The sequence below is a fragment of the Bubalus bubalis genome, chromosome 8, assembly GCF_019923935.1.
Source record: "Bubalus bubalis isolate 160015118507 breed Murrah chromosome 8, NDDB_SH_1, whole genome shotgun sequence".
In the NCBI taxonomy this organism is placed as follows: Eukaryota; Metazoa; Chordata; class Mammalia; order Artiodactyla; family Bovidae; genus Bubalus; species Bubalus bubalis.
The window spans coordinates 13,489,029-13,504,167 of NC_059164.1; the positions used below are offsets into that span (position 1 = coordinate 13,489,029).

Sequence of the window (15,139 nt, forward strand, 5' to 3'; positions counted from 1 at the left end):
TCCACCAAGGTTCCCCGTCTCTGGGATTCTCCAGGCAAGAACACTGGAGTGGGTTGCCATTTCCTTCTCCAATACATGAAAGTGAAAAGTGAAAGGGAAGTCGCTCGAACACCTTAGCCCCTCATATAAGCTACATTCTCCTCACAGGAGGCGAGTAGCCCTCTACTGATTCGGCATGATTCACCATGCTCAGGAAGGAGCTGAGTGAGGACTTCTAAACCTTTCGCAGTTCAATCTAATTCCATTTTCACAATCATTCACTGAGCACACACAAAGTTCCAGATGCTATTCTAGTTTTCTAATCCAGATACCTACTCAACAAATAAACAAACCAGGCTGTAATGCCTACTTGAGTTGTAACTCCACTCTGGAAAACCAGTCAAATGAGTAGTCATGAGACACGGAGTAGAAAAAACAACCATCTGATCTGACTAGTATTGACTCGGAGGCTAGATGCATTCCTGTTGAGTTGATCAGGAATTTGATTTCACCGGCTAGAAAATGTTAGGATTGTAACATAGATCAAGCAAAATAAAAATCAAGGAGCAAACCAGCATCAACAGTCACCATCAACAAAAACACACAATATATAGGATCTGGCATCAAATAAGTAATAAGGACATAACTTTTGTCCATATAAGAATAAAGGGTGGTCATTTGAATTGAATTAATTTAGCTCTGTGAAAGAAAATTCACTACATTTTTCCTGTTCTCATTCCAAGGTGGGCCGGTGAAAACCTTGTCAGACTGGTAGGTACCTCTTTGAAAATAAGTTTAAGAACCATTTCTGTGGGTGTGTTTCAGTATCACTGGTATGAGCAACATTTCATTAGAAAAGAGGTTCAGCAACAACAGGGGGCAGTTTTGAAGGACACATTGCATTGCTCCTCCTGCAGCATCACTGAATTCACCAGTGGCTCTCACTACCAGATGGGTCCTCTTTGGAAATGAAGATCAGCAGCATATAGAAGGGCTATGACTTCATTAAGCACCCATTCAGTTCAGTTCAGTTGCTCAGTCGTGTCCGACTTTTTGCGACGCCATGGACTGCAGCATACCAGGCTTCCCTGTCCATCACCAACTCCCAGAGCTTGTTCAAACTCATGTCCATCGAGTCAGTGATGCCATCCAGCCATCTCATCCTCAGTCGTTCCCTTCTCCTCCTGCCCTCAATCTTTCCCAGCATCAGAGTCTTTTCAAATAAGCCAGCTCTTCGCATCAGGTGACCAAAGTATTGGAGCTTCATCTTCAGCATCAGTCCTTCCGATGAATATTCAGAGTTGATTTCCTTTAGGGTTGACTGGTTTGATCTCCTTGCTGTCCAAGGGACTCTCAAGAGTCTTGTCTAACACCACAGTTCAAAAGTGTCAATTCTTTGGTGCTCAGCTTTTTTTTATAGGCCAACTCTCATCCATACATGACTACTAGAAAAACCATAGCTTTAACTAGATGGGCCATTGTTGGCAAAGTAATGACTCTGCTTTTAATATGCTGTCCAGGTTGGTCATAACCTTTCTTCCAAGGAGCAAGTGTCTTTTAATTTCATGGCTGCAGTCACCATCTGCAGTGATTTTGGAGCCCAAAAAACATACTGTTTTCCCATCTATTTGCCATGAAGTGATGGGACCAGATGCCATGATCTTAGTTTTCTGAATGTTGAGCATTAAGCCACCTTTTTCACTCTCCTCTTTCACTTTCATCAAGAGGCTCTTTATTTCGTCACTTTCTGCCATAAGGGTGGTGTCATCTGCATATCTGAGGTTATTGATATTTCTCCTGGTAATCTTGATTCTAGCCTGTGCTTCATCCAACCTGGCATTTCACATGATGTACTCTGCATATAAGTTAAATAAGCAGGGTGACAATATACAGCCTTGACGTACTCCTTTCCTGATGTGGAACCAGTCTATTGTTCCATGTCTAGCTCTAACTGTTGCTTCTTGACCTGCATACAGATTTCTCAGCAGGCAGGTAAGGTAGTCTGGTATTTACATCTCTTTAAGAATTTTCCAGTTTGTTGTGATCCACACAGTCAAAGGCTTTGGTGTGTCAATAAAGCAGAAGTAGATGCTTTTCTGGAATGTTCTTGCTTTTTCGATGATCCAATAGATGTAGGCAATTTGATCAGTGGTTCCTTTGCCTTTTCTAAATCCAGCTTGAACATCTGGAAGTTCATGGTTCACATACTGTTGAAGCCTAGCTTGGAGAATTTTAAGCATTACTTTGCTAGCGCGTGAGATGAGTGCCATTGTGTGGTAGTTTGAGCATTCTTTGGCATTGCCTTTCTTTGGGGTTGGAATGAAAACTGACCTTTTTCCAGCCCTGTGGCCACTACTGAGTTTTCCAAATTTGCTGGCATATTGAGTGTAGCACTTTCACTGCATCATCTTTTAGGATTTGAAATAGCTCAACTGGAATTCCATCACCTCCATTAGCTTTGTTTTTAGTGATGCCTCCTGAGGCCCACTTGACTTCACCTTCCAGGATGTCTGGCTCTAGGTGAGTGATCACATCATCATGGTTATCTGGGTCATGAAGATCCTTTTCGTATAGTTCTTCTGTATATTCTTGCCATCTCTTCTTAATATCTTCTGCTTCTGTTAGGTCCATACCATTTCTGTGTATTATTGAGCCCATCTCTGCATGAAATGTTCCCTTGGTATCTCTAATTTTCTTTACGAGATATCTAGTCTTTCCCATTCTGTTGTTTTTCTCTATTTCTTTGCATTGATCACTGAGGAAGGCTTTCTTATCTCTCCTTGATATTCTTTGGAACTCTGCATTCAAATGGGTGTATCTTTCCTTTTCTCCCTTGCCTTTAGCTTCTCTTCTTTTCTCAGCTATTTGTAAGGCCTCCTCAGACAACCATTTTGCCTTTTTGCATTTCTTTTTCTTGGGGATGGTCTTGATCACTGCCTCCTATACAATGTCATGAACCTCTGTCATTAGTCACTACCTGTGTTATTTTTATTTGTGAGGTTAAAAAGAGGTAAATATGGGTAATTTTCCACCTTGTTACTGCAACTACCAAATTAGAATATCCATATGGACTTTACTCACAGAAGTGGTTGTAAATGGTTTCTTGCTGCAGTCTCCCCTCATATCTCCCCAAACATGTTCCTGGACTGGAGATTTGATTTTTATCTTGGTTCCCAGTTTGCATGCCTTCCAGTTCCCTGCCCAGGCCTGGATGGTGTTTGGCTGGGGCCCTGACAACCTGTCTAGCTCCTATTATCTTTTCCTCAATTTCTGCATCTTGCTCCTGTTCCCCTAACCATGGTTTATAGCCAACTGCAACAGGATGGTGTGAAAGAACAGTCTGCTTCTTACTATGAAACTCAAAAGGCCAAGATACTATCAACCGAGCTTTACACATTACTGCTGTCCAAGACTATTGCCATGGTGCTCCTACTCTGAGATCAGATTTCTTGCATATCACTGCAAGCTGGAATTATACCTGAGGTCACCATTACTCCTGAGCATGTTCTAAGTTTAAGAACTGGCCAAGACTGTCAGGTACTTGGTAGATACGGGCTTCCCGGATGGCACTAATGGTAAAGAAGTCACCTACCCATGCAGGAGACATAAGAGACATGGATTTGGTCCCTGGGTCTAAATAATCCCTTGGAGGAGGGCATGGGAACCCACTCCAGTATTCTTACCTGGAGAATCCCATGGTCAGAGGAGCCTGGAGGGCTATGGTCCATAGCGTCACAGTGAGTCAGACACAACTGAAGCAACTTAGCGTGTAGCCCTGACTTAAACCTTTTGATATCCTGCCTTGCCATAGAAGTGCCACATACCTGAGAGCTACGATATCATCAGAGTTGACATATGGCCACATCTCTATGTGGAAAGAAATAGTCAAATATTCAAAAAAGAAACACAAGCTACTATTATTTGAAAGTGAAAGTCGCTCAGTTGTGTCTGACTCTTTGTGACCCCATGGACTATATAGCCAATGAAATTCTCCAGGCCAGAATACTGGAGTGGGTAGCCTTTCCCTTCTCCAGGGAATCTTCCCAACCCAGGGATCGAACCCAGGTCTCCCACATGGCAGGCAGATTCTTTACCAGCTGAGCCACAGGAGAAGCCGTTTGCTTCCTTTACACAGCAAAGAAAATAATAAACAAAATGAAAAGACAACTTACAGACTGGGAGAAAATATTTGCAAATGATGCGATCAACAAGGGCTTAATTTCCAAAATATACAAACAGCTCATATAATTTAACAACATAAGAAAAAGACCCATAGAAAAATGGCAGAAGACCTAAATAGACATTTCTCCAAAGAAGACATGCAGATGGCTAATAGGTACATGGAAAGATGCTCATTCAGATCAGATCAGATCAGTCGCTCAGTCGTGTCCGACTCTTTGCGACCCCATGAATCGCAGCACGCCAGGCCTCCCTGTCCATCACCAACTCCCGGAGTTCACTGAGAGAGGCTCGCGAGCCGGCGGGGCGGGCGAGGCCCCCCGCGCCGCTCTCGGAACCGACCGCGTTAATGATCCTTCCGCAGGTTCACCTACGGAAACCTTGTTACGACTTTTACTTCCTCTAGATAGTCAAGTTCGACCGTCTTCTCAGCGCTCCGCCAGGGCCGTGGGCCGACCCCTGCGGGGCCGATCGAGGGCCTCACTAAACCATCCAATCAGAAATGCAAATCAAAACCACAATGAAGTACCACCTCATACTAGTCAGAATGGCCATCATTAAAAATCTACAAACAATAAATGATGGAGAGGGTGTGGAGAAAAGGGAACCCTCTGGCATTGTTTGTGGCAATGTAAATTGATACAACCACAAGGGAGAACACTATTGAAGTTCCTTAAAAAACTAGAAATAAAACTACCATATAACCCAGAAATCTCACTCCTGGGCATATACTCTGAGAAAACCATAATTCAAAGAAACATATGTACTCCAGTATTCATTGCAGCACTATTTACAATAGCCAAAGCATGGAAGCAACCTGAATGTCCATCGACAGATGAATGGATAAAGAAAATGTATATAGATACATATATATATATATATATATATATATACACATTTGTGTGTGTGTATATATATATACACAATGGAATATTACTCAATCATATAAAGGAACAAAACGGAGTCATTTGTAGTGATGTGGATGAACCTAGAGTCTGTCATACAGAGTGAAGTAAGTCAGAAAGAGAAAAACAAATATTGTATATTAATGCATATACATGGAATCTAGAAAAATGGTACTGGTGAACCTATTTGCAGAGCAGGAACAGAGATGCAGGTGTAGTAAACAGACTTGTGCACACAAAGGTAAAAGGAGAGGGTGGGACGAACTGAGAGAGTAGCATTGATATATGTCACTGCCATGAGTAAAAGAGCTAGCTAGTGGGAAGCTGCTGCAGAGCACAAGGAGCTCCGCTCAGTGCTCTGCGGTGACCTAGAGGGGTGGGGTGGGGGCAGGGTGGGAGAGAGACTCAAGGAGGAGGGCATATATGGATATTTAGACAGCTGATTCACACTGTTGTACAGCAGAAACAAACACGACACTGTAAAGCAATTGTACTCCAACTAAAATAGAGAGAGAGGGAGGAGGAAAGGAGCTTGGGAGTGGAAAAATGAACATTAAGGTAGAATCAACAGTAACTTAAAAAAATTATAAAATGTGTTATGTATTATTTATATAAAAGAAAATTAATACACTTTAGCAAGAAATAGGGAAGGTGAGGAAAGAGAAAAGAAGCAGAAAGAAAAGGATGAGGGGCAGTAGTTGTAGTACAACTGAACATTGGAAAACACGTTTGGTGGTGGGGCAGGGTGGGAACCAGTTTGGGGTCAAGAGGAACAGCGCAATTACAACATCCTCCACTCGTGCATACATGGCCTAAGTGATGAAGCCAGGAATGAAGGCCAGATCTCCTGATTCCTGGCCCAGGGCCTTTTGTATTAAATCATGTTGCCTCTGTTGTCAGATAATCATCTTGCATCTGGAACATAAATACAGCCAATTCAAATATGCATCTTGATCTTATCATGTGGTTAGCAATCCATGCTGCTATTATTGTCTAAAGGGCTGCATCCCATTAATACCAGTTCATTTTTTGGCAACAAATCTCGTGGCATAAGGTGCATAAATACAATATAGAATGTGGTTAAAGGAAATCATTCTCATTCCAAATACCACAAGACACGAAAGGAGGCTCCTAGGTAGTGCTACTGTGGAGAATCTTCAGGAAGTCAAAGGGAAAATGGGGAAAATTAAAGTTTTGTTCAGCTTTGGTAACTCTAAATCAGGTGGGATTTTTTAAGTGTAATGATTTGATTAGAAATCTATTCTTTTTTAAATTAATTTATTTTTTAATTGCAGGATAATTGCTTTACAGAATTTTCTTGTTTTCTGTCAAATCTCAACACAAATCAGCCATAGGTATACATATATGTCCTCCCTTTACAAATCTATTCTTTTAATTAAATGACAATCTTTACTATAAGAGATAACCTTTACTATCTTCAATACACAAGTGAAGTCCACATGATTCCCATGGATACTGCTTACAGTTCCTTTTCACACTAATGGGCACTGCAAGCCACACACACTAGAGAACTGATGATCAGAATTAGCTATTTGATGCATGATGAGTGATCAGCATCAATGCAAGTTTTGACACGAAATAATAAACTCTATGGCTTGTACTTCCCCTCCAAACACATTGAAACTCCATGGTCAAAATTCTAGATTGTCTTAAAAACCGAAATTAAAAATTGTATTACCCATGTTATAGCAGTATTATTTACAATAACAACCCAGTGTCCATGTGTGATGAATGTGTAAATAACACGTAGCATATATAGACAATGAAATGGAAATTCTGATATATGTTCCATCAAGTGAAATAAGTCAGTCAGCAAAGGATAAAGATAATATGATTCCACACATGTGAGGTACCAGGTGTAATCAGATTCATAGAGACAGAAATTAGAATGATGCTTACCAGGGGACTGGGAAGAGAAGACTGGGGAGTTAGTGTTTAATGGGTACAGAGTTTCAGTTGGGAAAGATGAAAAAATAGATGGATGATGCTAATGGTTGCAGAACAACATGAATATACTTAATATCACTAAACTGTACACTTAAAATTATTTAAAATGGTAAATTTTGTGGTATGCATAGGTTACTGCAATTAAAAAAAAAAACCTTAAAGTACATTTTATCAATCATTTTTAATTTAAATATATAAGCTCTTCAGTTGGCCACAGGAAATTTGACTTAGCAGTTTATTGTATTAGTATTCATGTTACAAATAGTTTCTCAATGGCCACATAGCCTTTGAGATGTTCTTTGTTTGTTTATTTATGCAAAGGAAACCAATACTTAATAAATCTCAAAAGAGGAGCTGGGAATTGGGTCAGAATTCAAATGACATAATCTGGGCCACCACATAGCATGCCAATATCAGGGAAGGTGAAATCACTATGATGTACTTTTGTAACATAAGTTCTGTTTCTGAGATTCTTGCCTGGAAATGGCATTTTTAAAGTTCAAATGAGAAATTTTGGAAGTGGTCATTGCACACAGTTAGGGTATTTCATCTTCTCTCTCTGCCTGCTGCTGCTAAGTCGCTTCAGTCGTGTCCGACTCTGTGAGACCCCATAGACAGCAGCCCACCAGCCTCCCCCGTCCCTGGGATTCTCCAGGCAAGAACACTGGAGTGGGTTGCCATTTCCTTCTCCAATGCATGAAAGTGAAAAGTGAAAGTGAAGCCACTTAGTCATATCCCACTCTTCGCGACCCCATGGACTGCAGCCCACCAGGCTCCTCCGCCCATGGGATTTTCCAGGCAAGAGTACTGGAGTGGGGTGCCATTGCCTTCTCTGCCTAGCAACATGCAATCCTCTTTCCCTCAGTGGTCCTTTGAGATCTTTTCTGAATTAAGAAGACTATTGTTTGGATGAATTTATGTTCTAAAAGCTGATTGGCCCACAGTAACTGGATGAGCTAAAAGGGCTCTCAGTACACAAATCATGCAAAGGTTGCGTTTGCCTGAGCCCTTGGAGCCACCATCAGTCTGAGGAAAATTGACATTATCTTGTGTTTTTCATTCAAGCAAGTGTCCTCAGGAGAGTCTCATTGCTGTTGAGAGTTTTATGTGAGAAGGAACTGAATATCAACAGCTCAGGAATTAGTAAACAAGTAAGACTCATAGTTCTTAACTGGTCTCAAGGAATAATTTGCTGAGGCCCTGACTTCACAGATTCAGTCAGTCAGTCACTCATTTGATTATTATTAATCACCTGGACACTGTGCTGGTGCAGCCTAGTGGGGAGGCAATGGCTCTAATAAAGTCAATATAAGCAGTTTAAGAGAGGTGTCACTTTTTATAAGAGTTCAGAGAGATATCATGTTTGATTGGAAAATTATGAAGGGGCTTCAAGGAAAGGGCAATTGCAATTAGGAGAGACAGTGAGAAGATTAAACCCAGGAAATCCAACAAGGAAGATTACATGGTGTTTGTCCAACTTGTCCAAGCAATATACCCATGGGCTGAAGTATACACTAAAATCTGGAAGAAGCAATACAGTTAGAAAAGTAAGTTGGGGGCGTAGAATGTCCAATTGAAGATTTTTTGGGAATACACAGGGTTTGTCAAAAAACGACTGATTATAGCCAAAGGCATAGTCAGCTTTTTATATTAAGGAGCAAAGCTGGAAGAGGGGCTGTAACTGGACCATGGCCTGGGGAGTTAGTGGGTAAAATGGAAGCATTACTCTTTGATTTCTTCTTTTCTGGGTCTCACAGTCTGACCACTGACAAGAGAATCACATGCTGAACAGACTGATCCTTGCTTTCACAAAACAAGGCTTCCTCTAAAACAGCGCTGGAGATCTTGTTAAAATTCAGATTCTGATTCAATGGTCTGGGGCAAGATTCTGCATTTCTGGAAAGCTCCCAGGTAAGGCTGCTGCGGCTCGTGGGTGAACACATTGTGTAGCCAGGCTTTGAAATCATATCATCAGTCAAGTACTTAACAACCATCTCAGCCACATACTCCCTTATAAATTGTTGAAAAGACGCACCTTTTGGAGATTGCGCTCATGGGTCACACATAGTCATTCCTCCTACACACACAACAGCTCCCTCTCCTCTTTTCCAGCTTCAGATTCCTGTTTATTAGTGCATTCTGTGTTGGCAAAATGAATGGGGCTTTGGTAGAAGGGATTGGAGTAGGAAGGGCCTGACCCCAGAGACTGCCCTTCTGGTTGGAGATTACAGAGCCCCTTGCTGAGGGATTGCAGAAACATGTACAACAGGGGATGCTTGGAAGAGGTGAGATCCACCTGACTCATGGTATGATCTATCTGAGATTTATAACAATTTTACATATCAAATTAGCTTGCAAACATCAACTACTATGCTAATGAGCTCTCACACCTGCCTCATTTCACCTCAGGCTGCAGGTAGCCTGTGAGAGCACGCTTGGATCAATTAGTTAATGTAATTGAAGCCAAATATAATTAATTATATAATTTAGGGCTGTTTGAGTTTAATTTCACTAAATCACATTATGAAACTGGGACATTATGAAGGATTAGTGAGAAAAGGAAAACAGGCTTGAGTAAAGCTTTCCCGGGAGCTATAATACATGTATTATTTCTTGACCTGACACCCATGAAAGATGTGCAGATGCTTTAAATTCCCCCACTGTTATTGATAGAAATCCCTATGCCGTGCACACTTAGGAGTTTGTGGTCAAACAGTTGCTAGAGGGAAAACATAAATGGGCTGTTAAACCTGATGGGATGGGCAGCTGGTGGGTAGAAAGGGCAGGAGAAAGAGTCCGAGAGGATACCCAGATTTTGATGCTGACTCACAAGGAGCCATCAACAGAAATACAGAAGGAAAATTAAGAAATCAGAGTGGAGGTGAAGAGCATAAACTGGATTTTCTTAATTGTTTTCACTACATAAACAGCACTATGGATGGAATCGTGTGTCCCCCTCCAAAAGAGGTCGAAGCCCTAACTCCCAGGACCTGTGAACATGACCTTGTATGGAAATAAGGTCTTTGTGGATGATCAAATTAAGATAAAGTCATTAGGTGCAACCTAATCCAATATGGCTTTATCTCTCCAGAAAGGGTAGATTTGTACACAGAGACAGATAGACACATAGAGGAGAGGTGATGTGAAGACAGGGAGAGTGCCATCAAGCCAAGCAATGCCTGAGGCTACCAAATGCCAGGAGAGGCATGAAACAGATTCTCCTTCACATTTGTCAGAAGAAACCACCCTGGAGGGATAAATTGGGAGTTTGAGGTTAACATACACACACTAGTATATAGAACAGATAACCAGCAAGGACCTACTGTATAGCACAGAGAACTATACTCAGTATTTTGTAATAACCTGTAAGGGAAAAGAATCTAAAAAAGAATAGTTATAGGTGGGAGGGAGGGAGGTTCAAGAGGGAGAAGACATATGTATACTTATGACTGATCCATGATGATGTATGGCAGAAACCAACATGATACTGTAAAGCAATTATCCTTCAATGAAAAATAAATACATGTTAAAAAGCATAGATATATATGTATTTATTACTGAATCACTTTGCTGTACACCTAAAACTAATATAACATTGTAAATCAACTATACTTCAATAAAAAATAATTTCTTAAGAAGAAGCCAACCCTGTCAACACCTTGATTTTGAATTTACAGCTTCCAGAACTGTGAGACAAAGATTTCAATGATATCTGTTGTTTACTCCTATTTGTGGAATTTTGTTATGGTAGTCCTAGGAAGCTCATACAAGCAATATATGTTACCATACAAAAAAAAATCCAATGCTACCAAGGTATGAAGCACAGAAATAAAAGGGAAACTCTTGTCATTATCAGATGGTTGGAAGGGGTTGGTGCTTCTTCAAGACCTTTTTCTATGTACATAAAAATATGTTTGTTGTAAAAATGAGATTACACCATAGACATTAACTATTTTTTTTTAATTCAGTAAATATACTGTGGACATTCTCCCACATCAGTCCACACAGATCTGCATCTTCACTTCAATGGCTACATGGAAGGCAGCTGTGTTCACCACTATACCACTAACGCCGTACTAACAGCTACGTGAATTTCATTTTACGAATGTATTGTGATTTATGATACACATTTAGGGAATTTGCTATTGCAAACAATTTTGCAATTAATATATTTAAACTCTTCTGAGAGCTTTGTTTCAGGATGGATTATAGAAGTGGAATTGCCAAGTCAGAGCTTTTCACACTTAAGAACTTGAGAAGAATTGTCAAATGCTCTTTAAAAATGTTGCAGCTATTATCCAGTCATGGTATTAGATGCCCTTTCTCCACACCGTTTTCAACATATAATCAATAGTGAAAGTCACTCAGTTGTGTCTGACTTTTGTGACCCCATGCACCATAGCCCACCAGGCTTCTCTGTCCATGGGATTTTCCAGGCAAGAATACTTGAGTGGGTTGCCATTTCCTCCTCCAGGCGATCTTCCAGACCCAGGGATAGAACCCAGATCGCCTGCATTGGCAGGCAGTCTCTTTACTTATCAATCTCTTGAAATTTTTGCCAGCCTAAGAGAAAGAGAATCTCATTATTTTTAACAATATATGTCCATGGTCACTAATAAGATGGAGAAACTTTTCATCTTTTTGGCCATTTGAAGTTCTTATTTTGAGAATTGCCTAGTCACATCCTTTGTTCTTTTCTAATCGCTTTCTTTTTTTCTATTAAGTATTTTTATGTTTGGGATAGTAACAAGTAGTCAAGATGAATATTCCTCCCATATTTATTAAGTTTAATCCGCTAAATATATGCAAGATATTTTCTTCCATCATAACGTTTTGTAAACTTTTGTTCAGTGTCTTCTGCCTCTAGTATATCTAATTTGACAGTAGTCACATCTGTCAATCAAATAAAAATATCACAATTAGTTTGTGATATTTACATTCTATGTCATACTTAGGCTTTAAACAGATACATATAGAGGCAAAGGCATACTTGCATATTTCTTAAATGTGTAACTACTTGTACTATATTTAAGGAACTGGAGGCATTACTGTAGGTGGTACAGGGACAATGATCACAAAGGTTGGTGTTAGAAATTAGAGAAACTTAGTACAGGCTCGGAGAAGGCAATGGCACCCCACTCCAGTACTCTTGCCTGGAAAATCCCATGGGCGGAGGAGCCTGGTGGGCTGCAGTCCATGGGGTCGCGAAGAGTAGGACACGACTGAGCGACTTCCCTTTCACTTTTCACTTTCATGCACTGGAGAAGGAAATGGCAACCCACTCCAGTGTTCTTGCCTGGAGAATCCCAGGGACGGGGGTGCCTGGTGGGCTGCTGTCTATGGGGTCGCACAGAGTCGGACACGACTGAAGCGACTTAGCAGCAGCAGCAGCAGCAGCAGTACAGGCTAGTGCCAGAAAGGTGATTTCTCTGGTTGAGGCAAATCACAGTTTACCTAACCTGTGTAAGTGTATATTAACAATCCATTCTCTAATGTCATTGAATACATGTACTAAAGATATGTATTGAAAGGAAGTCACCCCATATTCCTCTTACTCAAATGAGGGGCTGGGAATAAAGGGTCTACTACTGCCTGCTGTCACCAGTTAGCAACAGGCATGAAGTTTACCAGCCTGTATAGTAAACTGGGAGGTTAAGAACTAAAGTCAGTAAAATCCATGGACATATTAAAATGAGGAAGAGTGATAGAAGGACGAGTGCAACAAAAGCGTAATGCTATTAAGTAAAAAACTAAAGAGGCAAAGCTGGCAGCCAATGCCACAACATCCGTGGCAGTCGCAGACACAACCAAGTGACTCCTGGGGAAACATCTGGCCCCAGTCATACCTCTAGCTACTGGAATTGCGACGTCACCACTGCCAGTCAGAAACAACCAAGTTCCTTTGTGCTGAATGTATATTCATCACGCAACCTTCAGTTCATAATTTTGTTTCCTAAGTAGATTGCCCTACTGGGAAGGCAGTGCTCAAATTAACCAGTATCAATATTCTGATTAGCTTGGCAGGTATATGTCTGTGAATTATTCAGTTCTTTAGTAAAGGAGGTGGTGCTGTGCACCATTGCTTTTTTTCTCTCCACGAATTTTCCCACTGTGATGGGTTTATTTGGCTGGGAAAGGTTTACAGGTTAACACGTGCAATGTCCTGGATGGCCCGTCTGTCTTGTGCCTCCATCATCCATATGTCTCTATCACCTATTATTCTGTCCTTATGCTAACAAACATTGAATAGCTTTTCTTTTTCTTACTTTTACACAGCATTCTGTGTAACACAGGTGCTGGAGATTATTGTGAAAGAAAGTAGAGAAGAGAGAAGGGTCATGAAGGACAGAGGGTGTAAAGAATTTCATAGTTTATCAAGATATGAAAACTGACACCTAGTTTTTTGTGCACTAGAACTAATAATTCTTGGTCTTGTGATTGGGGGCCCCGTAAGCAGTTTTTCCAAGGTCTAAGAAAATGTAGCTCGATAAAAATTCATGCATCGACAGAACTGAGATACATTCTAGTTCCTTGATCAGATCAGATCAGATCAGATCAGTCGTTCAGTCATGTCCGATTCTTTGCGACCCCGTGAATCGCAGCACGCCAGGCCTCCCTGTCCATCACCAACTCCTGGAGTTCACTGAGACTCACGTCCATCAAGTCAGTGATGCCATCCAGCCATCTCATCCTCTGTCGTCCCCTTCTCCTCCTGCCCCCAATCCCTCCCAGCATCAGAGTCTCTTCCAATGAGTCAACTCTTCGCATGAGGTGGCCAAAGTACTGGAGTTTCAGCTTTAGCATCATTCCTTCCAAAGAAATCCCAGGGCTGATCTCTTTCAGAATGGACTGGTTGGATCTCCTTGCAGTCCAAGGGATTCTCAAGAGTCTTCTCCAACACCACAGTTCAAAAGCATCAATTCTTTGGCGCTCAGCCTTCTTCACAGTCCAACTCTCACATCCATACATGACCACGGGAAAAACCATAGCCTTGACTAGACAAACCTTTGTTAGCAAAGTAATGTCTCTGCTTTTGAATATGCTATCTAGGTTGGTCATAACTTTCCTTCCAAGGAGTAAGTGTCTTTTAATTTCATGGCTGCAATCACCATCTGCAGTGATTTTGGAGCCCAGAAAAATCAAGTCTGACACTGTTTCCAGTGTTTCCCCATCTATTTGCCATGAAGTGATGGGACCAGATGCCATGACCTTCATTTTCTGAATGTTGAGCTTTAAGCCAACTTTTTCACTCTCCACTTTCACTTTTATCAAGAGGCTTTTTAGTTCCTCTTCACTTTCTGCCATAAGGGTGGTGTCATCTGCATATCTGAGGTTATTGATATTTTTCCCAGCAATCTTGATTCCAGCTTGTGCTTCTTCCAGCCCAGCGTTTCTCATGATGTACTCTGCATATAAGTTAAATAAGCAAGGTGACAATATACAGCCTTGATGTACTCCTTTTCCTATTTGGAACCAGTCTGTTGTTCCATGTCCAGTTCTAACTGTTGCTTCCTGACATAAATGCCCTAACTTCACCTAAAAGGTACTGTGACTAATTGGCCTGGTAAAATACACATGCAAATATTCCCAGGTGGAGGCACATCTGTGATTTGGGGTGATTTGGTATAAAAAAAATGAGTGATTGATGAAAACTGTAATGTGAACACAATCTGAAGGCTGAGAAAGGAGGGGTAAGATGGAAGGAAAGGAGGAAGGAAATTTCATTGTTTCAACAAACACTTTTTTGAGCACTTACTATGTGCCCGGTACTGCTTTAGGTGTTTGGATACGACAAAGAGCAATAAAAATCTAACTTCTTCTCCTCTTAGAACTTAAGTCTCGCAAAGAGATGAACAATAAACAACATAAATATAAATCAGTAGATTATATGAGGTGGTACATGCTATGCAAAAAAAAAAAAAAAGGTAGAGCAAGGCAGGTGGGATCAGGACCTGTCAAGTGGCATGGTGGGTTGAGACTTCTAAGTGGTGGGGAAGAGAGGCCCGCTAAGAAGATGAGACGGGGGTGGCTACTTGATTGGAGTTGAGAGAGGGAGGCATTTGGGAGGCAGAACATTCCAAGCGGGAGGGTCACCAATACAAGACTGC

General features: G+C 41.1%; 1 long non-coding RNA gene across 1 annotated transcript in view; it reads right to left on the reverse strand.

The window, feature by feature from the left end:
- LOC123334651 overlaps positions 1-9,283 on the reverse strand; it is a 170,381-nt gene extending 161,098 nt beyond the window's left edge. The window contains exon 1 of the long non-coding RNA XR_006552650.2: positions 9,067-9,283. This is a non-coding gene — a long non-coding RNA (uncharacterized LOC123334651). The remainder of the gene's footprint in view (positions 1-9,066) is intronic.
- Between the last annotated feature and the right edge of the window lie 5,856 nt (positions 9,284-15,139).